Source organism: Canis lupus, chromosome 1 (assembly GCF_011100685.1).
Source record: "Canis lupus familiaris isolate Mischka breed German Shepherd chromosome 1, alternate assembly UU_Cfam_GSD_1.0, whole genome shotgun sequence".
NCBI classification, from domain to species: Eukaryota; Metazoa; Chordata; class Mammalia; order Carnivora; family Canidae; genus Canis; species Canis lupus.
The window spans coordinates 7,896,350-7,911,109 of NC_049222.1; the positions used below are offsets into that span (position 1 = coordinate 7,896,350).

The window sequence follows — 14,760 nt, forward strand, 5'->3', positions numbered from 1 at the left end:
CCAGAGGTCAAAACCATTTAAAAACCACGTTCCACTAATGTGGAGGGTATTTTTCCATTTTTCATTAATTAGACTTCATTATTCTAGGAATCAGTGGAATGGTAACATTTAGAGAGCACTAAGTGTGGGCAGTGGGAACCTGGAGTCCTTACAGCTATAATTCACATCCCTCAGACCTTTGTCTCACAAAGATAGAGTTGACACACACACACAAAAAAAATAGCAACTACATGAGCTACTGCAAAAGGTACACAGTAAATCTGGTTCAAAATAATGAGGAACTGGGAAGTTTGTCTTCTGTCCGAGCAGAAGAAATAATGGTGAGGGCAAAGTGTACCTATTTTATATTTTAAATAAATAAGGTAGTTGGACTAAACACTTACTTAGGTGACTTATAGTTCTAATAGTCTGTTACTCTGGAATATTATCTGAACAAATTCAAAATTAAATATTGGTTAAGAGAAAAACAAAGGAAAATGTACAGAAGAGATCTATACTAGCAGAGTCAGAGGTTAGGCTTCCATAACCCTGATTCTTGACTCCTCCAAACTCTCCAATATCTTTGCAAAGGATATTTGAGAAAAATGTGGGGAGTCTCTGTACCTGATTTCCCATGAATTCACTGCATAGTGTGTTGAAACAAAAGCCATTTTTACCTCTACTGCTCAAGACCACTGTAACAATATTTTAAAAATTTGGGGGGTAAACTTAAAATCTCCCAGATTGGCCTGTATTTTCCCCAGTACTATCTGGCTACTAGCTGTTCACACATTCATTTATTCCTAGATGTCCACCAGAATTTGGGCATATGTGGAGAAACAACAAATGCAAAGACCAACCTGAAGACGTCTAAGTTCTCTCTGCCCACTCACTATTCTGTCCCCCATGACCCAGAGTAGAACTATTTTAGATGCACAGCTGGAGACAAAAGCCATAAGCTAAAATCTGTATTTTAGTCATTGGATGGGAAGAATTGTAAATATTAACATTTTCTTTTCACACAGGAAGAATCTCATGATTTATTGCTAAAGAAAATAAAGTCAAAATACTTCTTTTCATTAGATCATAGTTTATGTAAACAATCATTTAAAAAAATTATTTATTCAAAATCCCAGTGACATTTTTTGCAGGAATAGAAACAGTCACCCTAAAATTCATATAGAATCTGGGGCACCTGTGTGGCTCAGTGGTTGATGTCTGCCTTTGGCTCAGGTTGTGATCCCAGGATCCTGGGATCGAGTTCACATCAGGCTCCCCACAGGGAGCCTGCTTCTCCTTCTGCCTATGTCTCTGCCTCTCTCTGTGTTTCTCTCATGAATCAATAAATAATATCTTTCTTAAAAATCTAAAAAAAAAAAAATCATACAGAATCTCAAGGGACACTTAGTAGCCAAAACAATCTTGAAAAAGAAAAACACTGGAGGATCTCACGTATGCTGATTTCAAAACTTAACTACAAAGCTCCAGTAACCAAATCACTTTACAGGCATAAAGACAGACATAAAGACCAGTAGAATAAAATAGAGAAATAAATCCTTGCATACATAGGCAAGTTATTTTAGTCAAGGGCACCAAAACCATTCAGTAGGTTTTGGTAGGAGAGGATAATCTTTTCAATAAATAGTGATGGGAAAACTGAATTACCCACATGCAAAATAATGAACTCTTACTACTCACTCTATATAAAAATTTACTCAAATGAATCAAAGACCTAAATATAAAAGTTTTAACCATAAAACTCTTGGAAGAAAAGATTGAACAAATGTTTCATGACACTGCATTTGGCAATGATTTATTGGCTATGCTATCCAAAGCAGAGAAAACAAATGAAAAAATAGATAAATTAGATTTCATTAAAATTTAAAATGTTGGTATATCAACGGATACCATCAACAGAATGAAAATGCAACCCAAGGCATAGGAGAAAATATTTGCAAATTATAATATGAAAACAGATTAATATCCAGATTACAGAAAGAACTCCTATAACCCAACAAGAAAAACCAAACACCCTCATTCAAAAGTGGGCAAAGGACTTAAACAGATGTTTATCCAAAGAAGACATATGCATGACCAATAACCACATGAACAGATGTTCAACATCACTCATCATAAGAGAAACGCAAACCAAAACTACAATACAACCTCACACCTGTTAGTATGGCTATTATTTTAAAAAATAAAATTTTAAAAATTAGACAAATAGAACAAGTGTTGGCAAGGATGTGAAGAAACTAGAATCTTTGTGCATCACTGGTGGGAATGTAAAATGTGTAGTCTCTGTGAAAAAGAGTATGGAGTTACCTCAAAAGATTAAACGTAGAGGGGCACCTGAGTGGCTCTGTCCATTAAGCATCCAACTCTTGGTTGGATACAGAAAAAGCTATAAAAACAGAATGACCAAAACATTTTTGAGAAGTTACAATTAATTACTTGTGTCTCCTCTGTCACCACAGTTGGTGTGTTATTGTATCCCAATGTAAATACATTAAAGAAAAGTTTGAAAACTACCTGTCACTTTTTCAATATGCCTATATCCAAGAGAGATTTTTTTCCAAGAGAGATTTTAAGCCTATTTCACCCAAAAACATTTTCTAAGCAGAAAACCTGATAATACTTTGTGACAAAAGAACTGGGTGCATGAAAAACTTATGACATTTTTCACAATTGCCAGGATCTTCAGTGCAGATGTTTTCTCAAAATGTCAGTAATAATAAAAATCTACATTTGTCAAGAAGTCACTACTTTTCAAAGGACAATGCATACTTACAAAACTTCAAGTTTTCTGTTAAATTACCTTTTCTGAAAAATCTTGAAATTCCAATTTTTCTGTCTATATCTTTGAAATGAATATAACTAAATTCTCTTTGCTACACTGTTGATAACCTCACTGGATGGACATTTAAACTTCATTAACATTTCAGAGAATGATATCAACATCATGGCAGCGTAAGACATCCCTTGCTTTTTTCCTCCCCATGAAAAAACAAAAATTCAGCATCTATCTATGGACAAAAAGATGCATTGAGGGATCTGTGGAATCCTGAACCATGCACGTAGGGACCTGACCTGGAAGGATTCTCACTCACCCTTGTGCTTGGGAACAGGTAGATGGACCTCAGTTTGGCTGCGGGCCTTGCCATGGCCTGTGAACTATCTCCAGGCCCTCTCGGCCATGGTCCAGGAACCCCTGGAGAATACAGACTTAGAATCACCCCTGTGAGAGAGACCCTTCTTGGAGGTTCAGGTTTCTAGAAAAGAATTTTCAACACCCTGTTAGAGAAAAGAAAAAAGAAGGAAACAAATAGACCCACAGAGGTGGGTCTAAGAGGAACAGTTTGACTTTTACCATGTCACCCATCCGTGAAGGCAGCACAGATTAGGGGCAAAAGAGATCATTCTCCATGTATGACTTCTCCCGTAGGGGAAAGGAGAGGGTGTGGGTGAGCATCCAGCTTCTTCAGCTGTGCAACATGCTGCCAAAATTCTCATTTCTCTCTCACCACATCAAAAAGAATTGAATGGTGAGGAATTGGGAAGAAACAGGGAGAAGAGCAGATAGGACTCTCAGAGGACATTAAAAGCCCACCCATGAGCCACTGGGGAAGTATCACTCAGGACTCCCCCCATCTGGCACATGGCATCTCCAATGCCCCATACGTCTCACTCACACAGTTTTGGCAGAGAGCTAGTGAGCAAGGACAGAAGCCATCCAAATCTGTAGGCCAGGGAGAGACCACAAATTTGAGATTAGTGCCTCCTTTGGGAAAACAGAGAGAGTTTGTCAACACTCAGCCTGGTGTGTTTCAAGATCCAGAGAAGACAGATATGCTTAAGGATGCTGCCACAAGAAGCAGCAAGAAGATGGAGCAAGAAGATGGAGCAGGTGTACCCACAGAAAGTCTGAGCTAGCCTCGGTACCTCTCTCCTGAACACAGTAAAGACTGGAAGAGGTGACAGCTATTTCATGCAAAGAGAGTAATGCAAAGCTAGGAGCATGAAAAACAAGGAAATATATCAAAATCTCATAAAAAGATCGAAATAATGTCCCAGTAACTGGATCCCAAAACATGGAAAATTTTAATTTACTTAAAAAAGAATTCAAAGTAGCTTTTTTAGGGAAACTCAGTGAACTAAAAGAAAACACAGAAAGACAATTCAATGAAATCATAAAAAGCAGTATACAAGCAAAATGAGAAGTTTAACAGAGACAGAAAACACAAAAAAGAACCAAACAGAAATTCTGGAGCTGAAGAATATAATGAATGAACACAAAGATGGGAGCCTGGTAGGAGGTTTTTGGGCACAGGCAGCCCACCTGTTGGTGTGTCCAGATGGAGCAGCATGTCAGCCATTCCAAAGGAAAAGCCAAAGTGGAAAGTAATGCCATCCCTCTGGGTCGAGCCAAACTTTCCCCTAGCTTTATTAATCTTCAAGCATGTTCCCCACCAACCACTTTCTTGAACATCCAGAGAACAAAGCTGCCCTCAGGAGTCGACCACAAGCCCAAGGAATGCCTGGGACTCCTAGAATGCATGTATGCAATCTCCATTCAGACCCAGCCCTCCCAACAATAGATGGCTATTTTGGAAAATTTACAAGCATCCAAGACACAACTAGCTCCTGAGAGGAGAAGCAAGAAGTCTTCTCTCCCAGTCTTATCCTGCAGTTTGCTGTTAAGTCATCTGCCCCAGTTCAGTAAATGAATTCGGGGGGGGGGGGGTGGGGAGCGGAGAGAATATAATGAATGAAATGACAACTGTAATAAAAAGTACTAAGAACAGGCTTAATTCAGCAGAAGAAAGAATCTGTGACATTGAAGACAGGAACTTTGAAATTATCCAGTCAGAGGACAAAAAGGGAAAAGGAATGAAAAGAAATGAAGGAAACCTACATGATCCATGGTACACAATCAAAAGAAATGCTCTCAGTTAACCAAATTCCCAAAGGAGAAGAGAAAAGGGGCAGAGAAATTAAAGAAATAATGCTGGGTGGCTCAGTCCATTAAGGCACCAACTCTTGATTTCAGTCCAGGTCATGCTCTCAGGGTCCTGGGATTGAGCCCCATGTCTGGCTCCATGCCTGGTAGGGGTCTGCCTGAGAGTCTCTCCCTCTCCCTCTGCCACCCCCCCCACTCGCATGTTCTCTCTCACTCTCTAGCTCTCTCAAATAAAAAAAATATTTAAAAAAACCTTTAAAAAGAAAAAAGAATAAAAGAATGGCTATGAGCTACCCAAATCTGGGGAGAAATGGATATCTAAGATCATGAAGCTCATAGGTCACCAAAGAAAACCAACTTGAGATCCTCTCCAATATGTATTACAGTAAAACTCAAAAATCAGACAAAGGAAAAATCATAAAAGCAGTAGGAGGAAAAAAAAAACTTGTAACTTACAAGAAAACCCCCATTAGGCAATCAGTGATTTCTCAGGAGAAACCTTACAGGCCAGGAGAGAATGGGATAGTATATTCTAAGTGCTGAAGAAGAAGGAAAAAAAAAACTGCAAACCAAGAATAAAGGAGAGATAGATTCCCAGAGAAACAAAAGCTGAGGGAGTTCACCACAAGAGCTGCCTTAAAAGTAATGTGGAAGGGTGTTTTGCAAGCAGAAATGAAAGGATGCTAACTAGTAAGATGAAAACATACGGCAATACACAACCCACTGACAAAGGTAAGCATATAGTCAAATTCATAATACTCTACTACTGCAATATGGTGGAATGTTAAGCACTTAACTCTAGTTAGCCTTTTAGAAGGTTAAAGGACAAGAGCATTAAAAATAAATATGGCTACAATAACTTGTTGATGAACACAGTATAAAAAGAGCTGAATTCTGACATCAAAAAATATAAAAGGAGGAGAATAAAAGGGTAGAACTGTTGTAGGCACCTGGAATAAAGTTATCATCATAAAATAGAGTATTATAACTATAAAATATTTTATGTAATCCTCATGGTAACCAGAAAACAAAAATCTACAGTACATTCAAAAAGGATAAAGAGAAGGGAATCAATGAAAACCACTACATAAAACCATTAATTCACAAAGGAAGCATCAAGGTAGAAAAAAAGGAATAGGAGGACTATAAAATAGCCAGAAAACATAAGATGGCATTAGTAAGCCCTCACATATCAATAGTTACTCTAAATGTAAATGGACTGAATTCTCCAATCCAAAGGCACAGAGTGGCTGAATGATTTTTTTTTTTTTTAAGATTCTATCCATCTATTAATGAGAGACATAGAGAGAGAGGCAGAGACATGGCAGAGGGAGAAGCAGGCTCCCAGTGGGGAGCCTGATGTGAGACTTGATCTCAGGACCCCAGGATCACGACCTGAGCCAAAGGCAGATGCTCAACCACTGAGCCATCCAGGCACCCCAGAACGATTTAGAAAAGCAAAAACAAAAACAAAATTTAATTATATGCTGCCTACAAGGATTCACTTCCATTTCAAGGACCCACATAGATTCACAGTGAAAGCATGGGAAAAATATTCCATGTAAGTAGAAGTCAGAATAAAGTAGGGATAGCTATACTTACATCAGACACAGTAGACTTTAAGAAAAAATTGCAACAAGAGACACAGAAGGTCATTATACCATTATAACGGAGCCAATTCATCAAGAAGCTCTAACAGTCATAAACATAGATGCTCCCAGCATCAGAGCACCTAATTATATTAAGCAAATGGTGTCAGACCTGAAAGGAGAAACAGATGACACTGATAATATTAGGGGACGTCAACACTCCACTTCAGCAATGGATAGATCATCCAGACAAAAAATCAACAGTGAAACACTGAACCCTTCTGCACTGTTGGTGAATGATCCAGCAATCTCACTTCTGGGTATTGACCCAAAGGAAATGAAAACAGGATCTCAAAGAGATATGTGTACTCCCATGTTCTCAGCAGCATTATTTACTATACCAAAGATAGGGAAGCAACCTAGTGTCCACCAAAGGATGAATGGATAAAGAAGATATGTATATCATAAAAAAGAAGGAAATTCCACCATTTGTGACAAAACAGGTGGACCTTGAGGGCACCATGCTACATGAAAAAGTCAGAAAAGCAGGGGATCTTTGGGTGGCTCAGCAGCTTAGCACCTGCCTTTGGCCCAGGGCACGACCCTGGAGTCAGGATCGAGTCCCACGTCGGGCTCCCGGCATGGAGCCTCCTTCTCCCTCCTCTTGTGTCTCTGCCTCTCTCTCTCTCTCTCTCTCTCTCTCTCTATCAAAAATAAATAAATCTTTGGGAAAAAAAGTCAGAAAAGCAAAGCCAATGCTGTGGAATCTAAGAAACCCAAATGCGTAGAAACAGAGTAGAAAGGTAGTTAGTTACCAGAGACTGCGGAGTGGGGAAAACTGGGAGATGTTGGTCAAACTCCCATTTAGAAGACCAGTCAGTTCAGGTGATCTAATAAACAGCAAGGTGATTATAACCAATAATCCTGTGGTTTATACTTGAAAGTTGGTGAAAGAATAGGTCTTCATTTTTCTCACCACAGAAATGAAATGGACACTAACACTATGTTGGAAATCATGTTGCAATACATAAGTGAATCAAATTAACATGTTGTATGCCTCAAATTTACATAATGTTATAAGTCAATTCTATCTCAAGAAAGCCACAAAGAGAAAAACATTTCAGGTGTTGCTTCTCCTTTGGTAATGCTAAAACGTTTTAACCGAAGTTGGTGATTTGGATAATCTTATTCAAAATGTATGATTAGGCAACCATTGCGAGCCAGATACTATGTTCAATGCAAATTATACAAAATAGGGCAGCCTGGGTGGCTCAGCGGTTTAGCACTGCCTTCAGCCCAGGGCATGATCCTGGAGACCCAGGATGGAGTCCCACGTCGGGCTCCTTGCATGGAGCCTGCTTCTTCTCCCTCTGCCTGTGTCTCTGTCTCTGTCTCTATCTCTCTCTCTCTCCCTCTCTTTCTCTCTTGTCTCTCATCAATAAATAAAATCTTTTTAAAAAATTATAGATTATAGATAAAAAAATAGAATGACATATTCCATTGAGTATCGATTACAAGTGGGGTTGTTTTTACAAATCCATGAAATTAAGGGGAAATATAATTAAGTGACTTTTGTTCATACCGGAGAAGTGAAAGATCAGAATAATTGAGAGACCTCTTTGTTTTCGATTTCAGCCCAAAATGCCATTTAAACTGTTTTAGCTGAAAAGCTGGATTAATTGCTTTGTGTTTTGCCCTCTCAGATCCTCCCTGACCACACTCTGGTATGTACACTGAAGAACTAGAAAAAAAAAAAAAAAACAGGCAAAAGATTAGCAGCCTGGAGCATAAGAAGGAAAACAAAACAAAATAAAGAAGCTCTACAATGACTTTTAAGTTAGAATGAAGAATATCTCTAAACTGGTTCGTGGAGACACTTTTATAAGCATTGAGTCACACTGCAACATAGTTTTATTAATAATGTAGAAGCTTTAGAACAGCAAATGTTTCTGACAGAGCAATACTTTAACTTGAAAGCGCAAGCTCCCCTTTATAAACAAAAATGCTTCTTTCACATTGCTCTGGAAGCACAAAATTTGGTTAGCAATTTCTGAAAGACATCATTAGCTCTTCAGCGCACCATTCCTCTCCTGCGCGTACAACTCCTCCCAGAAAGGATTTAAATAACAGTGCTCACTTTGAAGTGCGCAAATCTCATTGACAGCAAAGGCCACCTGAGGCAACAAGGTTGCTATAGCCTTCTTGTCAAACAGTGTTGGAATCTGAACCTTGAGAAAAAAGGACAAATTCAAGCTCTAACGTTCAACTTTTCACTCATCTTAAGATTGACATCCTAAATGTTTACAAATAACTATACTTTACTCCTAAACGGGTTTAATGCATGTTCATCGATATCCTCTTTGTCTCCACAATATCCTCTTTGTCTCCACACCAGAATCGTCTACCTTATATCTGAATCTGCTAATATATAATAATCCTTGTGAAATAGGCAGAAACAATAGTTATTTTCAACAATGGTAATCAGAATTTACAGGGTTTTTTTTTTTATTTACACACAATAACTGTGTGTCCCAAAAGAAAATGAATAAATTCTCTCTTTTTCCAAATATTAGTTCTTTGACCTAATGTTCACACTCAGTAACATTAACTAGAAAGACCGAATAAGGGTAATGGAAAGATTGCCTTTGTAGATATTCTTAGTATCATTTTCTGCTTTTTGACTTGTTTCTTCATATCAAGTGATTTTTAGGGAACCAATCTTGCTTACGGCTACCCAAAAAATTACTCCTATAACTCAATGGCTTAAAGCCATCCATTTGATTTATTATATCTCATTTTAGGGGTGAGAAGCTACTGGGGTTCAGGTGGGTGGTTGTTATGCTCCACATGGCACTGATGGGTCACTTGGTGGGACACAGCTGAAAGCAAAACCAACACACTTTCACTCATGTGCATGGACCTTCGAAATGATGCAAGGGATGGTTAGGAGTCTGGGCTCAGCTGGGACTGTCACTTGACAGGCCTACAGGTGATTGCACCCTTTGGGCAGTGTCAGAATATCCATAATTGTTACACGGTGGCTCAGGGATCCCAGAAAGACCGTTCAAAGAAACAGAAGGTGAATCTGACATTTTCTTAAGAACTGGTCAAAGCCATGACAGAACCTAGCTCAGTTCAAGGGAAGGAGACACAGGTCCCACCTCTCAAGAGAAATGTCAAAGAAATCACAGCCATCTTTAATCTGTCCCATCAACGAGCTTTCCTGAGGACCTTCTCCATGTCCCCACAAATACAGATCATGGTACTTCACCTGCAGACACCCTACTTTCTGACTTACCTAACCTTTATTAAATCATTCGGCTATTACTTCTAGTTAAAGAATTACCTCGGGCTTCTTTTAATGAGTTTCTTTTAATCACAAAAGAAACAAAGAATATTAAAAAGAATTGTTAGCATGCATATTTAAATTTCAGAACACCTATTTTTAGTCAAACAAGCATGTTTGTTACCACGCCTTGATATTATCAAGAATGATATATTAACAATACTACACATAAAATCATTTTACTGATACAAGAAAAACCTGTCTCAGCTTCAATAAATAATCAGTAGGCTATGGGCTAGCAGCTCTCCCATTTCATGGATTGCAGTTTGAGGCATATAACAAGTAACTTTCTTAGGGTCACTCAGCTGGTAGATGTCAGAGCTGGGCAAGCTGCCTCCCTTGTGATAGAGTGCATACAGTGCTTCTGTTCTATTGAATTACATCAATTTTTAACATAAAATTCTACAATGAAGTTCAATGCTATTTATCCTCATTCTCTGTGAAACCTCGATATTCAATTCTCAGGAGTACTTATGATCATGTATGCACAGTACATTTTAAAAATCTCAAGGCATTTATATTTAAAACCTCTGACCAGAGCTCTAAGGACATCATAATTTATATTTATGCCCTATACAACTTAGAGGTAATTACATGGCAGTTGGGCTATTTTTTTCTAACTACTATACTAATGTTCAATGACTGCACTTTTGACAATCCACTGGAGTTTCATTAGCAGATAAAAACATCTTGGTAAATTCAACAAGCATCATGCTGGTTTGACAGACCTGAGACAGGCCACTGAAAAAGAGGGAAGGAAGTGACACTCAGGTAACTGTCCTAGTGTTGGGTCTTAATATGGTAATTAAGTATCATGAGCTCATTTTTAAAAAATCTACAAAATGATTTTTATCATTTAATGAGAACCACATTGTAATTAAATATTTAATAATGGCCCTTACAAAGCATATTTTCAGTATCACCAGTATGCACAATATTTTAACACTGTTGTACCTCAGATTAATATAAGACTCAATGGATTCACAGTATAAATTACATATATCTCTAGCCTGTATCTAATAAAATTAAGGAGAAACATAAAATCTATAAATTTTATGAAATGTGCACTTAAATAAATAATCTATAGTAATAAAATTATGAGTGTCACAAATCAAAGAATTTCTGAAGTTGGTTCTTGAATGGACCAATAAGAAATATTTAATAATTTTGCCTGCTACATCTTCACTTAATAAATAAAACTGCCCAAAACTCATCAAAGCTTTTTTGAAAATGTTTTCAAACTAATGACAATGTCCCTTAAACAGCTTTGGTGACAAACTTTGAGTAAGCAATTTTTATGTTTTTACAGTATTTAGAAAATGTGAAACAAACAAAAATAAAGAGAATAGTTGAGTGAATTTCCTGTTCCTCATCACACAATTTTAACATTTTTGAAATCATTGCTATTAATCTTCCATCCTTGCTCTTACCAACTCCCTACCTCTCTGGCTTGATACAAATCCCAGGTGCTGTATCATTTCATTTATAAATTACAATAAGCATTTAAAACTTCAAATTGTGCTAAGTTAGGATATTTTACACAATCGATAAATATTGAGTTTAAAATTTAATTATTTTTTAGAAACTGAATAAGAAATGAATATCTGAAGTAAAGTTGAAATGTCATTATCTACACTACAAGAGAAGCTACTATTTTTAAGACGTTAGGGAGTTATCATTTGGAAATCAATAATGCTTAAGGCAAAATCATCGTTATTAATTCATCAGCGACTCAATATTATTAATCTGGTTTAAACTGCAGGTTTAAGTATATTTTACTGTTTATACCATATCTAATTTCAAAACCCTGCAACAATCTTGTACATATTTGAAATAATAACTGTGATTTCGTTTCTAAAATATATTTGCTAGTTCAAACTGATCCCTATTCATTAATCAAAACTGTGTTTTATAGTTTTATAGTAATGTTTTGTAGTAACTACAGGCAAAATCGATGACAAAATACAAAATACATGATAAATCATGTTTCTTCTTATCAACTCCTTATTTTATCAGGCTGTTCCATGTATTAAAGGTAAAACAGCAAATAAGACAGATAAAGCTCCTGTCCTCAAAGAGCTTATAGTCTACTGGGAAAACAGACAATGAAGAAACAGAATTATAAAACATAGAACACTATATGGCAGCAAGTATTACGCGGAAAAATAAAGCCACATGAGGTGGCAAGCAATGACTTGGGGGAGTGGCAGTTGGCTGGATTCCTGATGAGGAGACTTGTGTGTAGTATCTCTGATGAAGGCCAGGAGGAAAGCCCAGCAAAGATTTATAAAAGAACAGCAAGAGGAAAAGAAAAGCTTTGAAAGGAAAATAGAATTAATGTCTAACCAGAACTGCAAGAAAACCATGGAGATTGCACAGAGGGAGAAAGGGGGAAAAGCTCCAGGAGTCAAAGTCTGTCATATTGTCAGAAACCATGTTGTGGGAGAACTTATAGGCTAAAAAGTCATGACTACAGATTTTGTTCTGAGTGTGATGACAATTCATTAAAGGATTCTAAACAGGGAAGCAAAGTAAACCTCATTTTTAGGTTTAAAACAGCATTCTGGCTTTTGTATGAAGAACTACAGAGCAACCAATATGGAAGCAAGGGGGTAAGTTAAAATTCGACTAAAGAAGTCCACAGAAGAAATGATGAGTAAGGGTGACGAGTGGAAAGATCCTGAGTAGTCACGTTTAAAATATGTATATAATTTATTTACTTGAGAGGGAATATGGGCAGGAGGGGCAGAGGGAGAGAAAAATCTCATGCAGACTCCATGCTGAGTGTGGAGCCTAACCCAAGGCTCGATCTCAGGGCCCTGAGATCACAACCTGAGCTGAAACCAAGAGTCCAACGGTCAACTGACTGTGCCACCAGGTGCCCCACATTTAAAATACATCTTGGAAGTAGAGCTACAGAGCTTGGTGGATTGGATGTGGGATGCATGGAAAAGAGCATCAAGGAAGACTTCTAAGATTTTCACCTGAGCTCAAAGTAGATGGGGATGCCTTTAATCAACAACTAGGTGGAAAGCAGGTTTGCAGGAAGTAAATCAAGAGTTCTATTTTGGTCAGGTTAAGTTTGAGATGCTTCCTAGACATCTGTAAATGATTTGCTAGAGCACTGAATACACGAGTCTGATGCTTGCCAAGGGGACTGGCGCTGAGATATCCGTGTATGGGATTCATGAGCGTCTGAACCAGACTGAATGGCATGGAAATCAGTGAGATCGTCCAGCGGGTGAGTGTGCATGGAGAAGGAAATCAGGCTGAGAACTAATCCCTGGGAAGATGAGGAGCTGCCAACTCCTCAGGCAGAGAAGGAACAGCCAGAGAGAGAAGAAGAAAGTCAGCAAAGCAAGCTATTTGGAAGCCAGGTGATGTAGGTACTTCCAGAATAACAGTGTGATCGGCTGCACCCAATGCTTCTGCAAGGGTGAGCTGATGAGAAGTGAATGTTGATTACAGAATTTGCCCAAAGGAGGAGGTTACCGGTAAACTGAGTAATAATTTTAGTGGTGTAGCAAAAATGAAAATTTTATTGAAGAAAAATAAGTTATAAAAATAAGGAGATAAAGAAACAGAGAAAGCTAACCTCAAATTTTCAGAGTTTTGGTATGAATGGTACCGAAGAAATCATTTATCTGGAGAATTGCTGGGTTTATGGATGACTAGCCCTTTTTCCTTTTCTTTTCAAGATTTACTTATTTTTTTTAGACAGAGTGAGAGAATGAGAGAGCAAAGGAGGAGGGTCGGAGGGAGAGAGAGAATCCTCAAGCAAACCCCCGCTGAGCGTGGAGTCCAATGCAGGGCTCCATCCCAGGACCCCAAGATCATGACTGGAGCAGAAATCAAGAGTTGGATGCTTAACCAGTTGAGCCACCCAGGCGCCCTCATTCCTTTTTCTTAAGATGGAAAAAAATAGAGCATGTTGGAAGGCTAATTGGAATGACGTCATAAAAAGGGAGAACATGATGATGCAGAAAAGAATGAAGATAATTTCAGAGAAAAGTCCTTGAGTAAGCTTAAAGATGTGGGCTCCAGCAGCCTTGGGGAGGCTGCAGCTGCCCACCATGGATGTATAAGGTGAGTACATGCTCAGACTATGGACAAGGACATGGACTGGATGCTAGCACAGGTGGTCTGTCTACTGCCATGATTCTCAACCGGTGGATCATGAACACAAAAAATAGTTCTTTTTCAGAGCTGGAAGTTTTCAAGCATGTCAACTGTCCTGTGTCTTTAGAGAAGTGGTTTTCAAAGTAGGGTCCCCAGAGGAAATGCAACAGGATCTCATGGTACTTCTGAGAAAAATAATTTCTCAGACCCTAACCCAGACTAACTGAATCAGAAACTCAGGAGGAGCCTAATAATGTGTATAAACAAGCCCTCCAGGTATTCTGATGCATGCTGAAGCCTGAAAATTGCTGTTCTAGAGGGTGAGGGAAGAGGTGAGGAGCTGTGCAGGCAGCTCCTAAAACTACCCCCAGGCCCATGGCTTCCAAGGAACCACTCCCCTTAGACTCATTGGGTTACTATCAGTACCCAGCCCACCTCCGTGACCCTCTTCAAGAAGAGTCTTGAAGGGATCCCTGGGTGGCGCAGCGGTTTAGCGCCTGCCTTTGGCCCAGGGCGCGATCCTGGAGATCCGGGATCGAATCCCACGTCGGGCTCCCGGTGCATGGAGCCTGCTTCTCCCTCTGCCTGTGTCTCTGCCTCTCTCTCTCTGTGTGATTATCATAATAAATAAAAATTAAAAAAAAAGAAGAGTCTTGAAGCCTCTACAATTATCTTTCCCAATTTATATTCTTGCAGTGACCATATTCATGGCCTGTAAACAGTGTTTTTATACTAAAAATCCAAGTTTCTCATTTTTATGAAACTCC

At 38.5% G+C, this 14,760-nt stretch overlaps 1 pseudogene; it reads left to right on the forward strand.

The window, feature by feature from the left end:
• Window positions 1-4,334: 4,334 nt before the first annotated feature.
• Window positions 4,335-4,706, forward strand: LOC106559414 (annotated as a pseudogene).
• The last annotated feature ends 10,054 nt before the right edge of the window (window positions 4,707-14,760 follow it).